This window comes from Nematolebias whitei, chromosome 12, assembly GCF_014905685.2.
Source record: "Nematolebias whitei isolate Nwh7 chromosome 12, NemWhi1, whole genome shotgun sequence".
Taxonomy (NCBI): Eukaryota; Metazoa; Chordata; class Actinopteri; order Cyprinodontiformes; family Rivulidae; genus Nematolebias; species Nematolebias whitei.
In genome coordinates, this window is record NC_056509.1 from 45,456,678 (window position 1) to 45,457,083 (window position 406).

Consider the following 406-nt stretch of genomic DNA (forward strand, 5'->3'; position numbering starts at 1 on the left):
CATCCATCCATCCATCCATCCATCCATCCATCCTTCCTTTCTTCCATCCATCCATCCATCCTTTCTTCCATCCATCCATTCATCCATACATCCTTCCTTTTTTCCTTTCTTCCATCCATCCATCCATCCATCCATCCATCCATCCATCCATCCATCCATCCTTCCTTTTTTCCTTTCTTCCATCCATCCATCAATCCTTCATTTCTTCCATCCATCCATCATCCATCCATCCTTCCTTTCTTCCATCCATCCATCCATCCATCCATCCTTCCTTTTTTCCTTTCTTCCATCCATCCATCCATCCATCCATCCTTCCTTTCTTCCATCCATCCATCCATCCATCCATCCATCCATCCTTTTTCCTTTCTTCCATCATCCATCCATCCATCCATCCATCCATCCATCC

General features: G+C 44.8%; 1 protein-coding gene across 1 annotated transcript in view; it reads right to left on the minus strand.

Annotated features, from left to right (window-relative positions):
• The window catches only part of LOC119417953 (intraflagellar transport protein 172 homolog), a 4,954-nt gene that overhangs the window by 3,277 nt on the left and 1,271 nt on the right, over nt 1-406 (minus strand). The window lies entirely within an intron of this gene.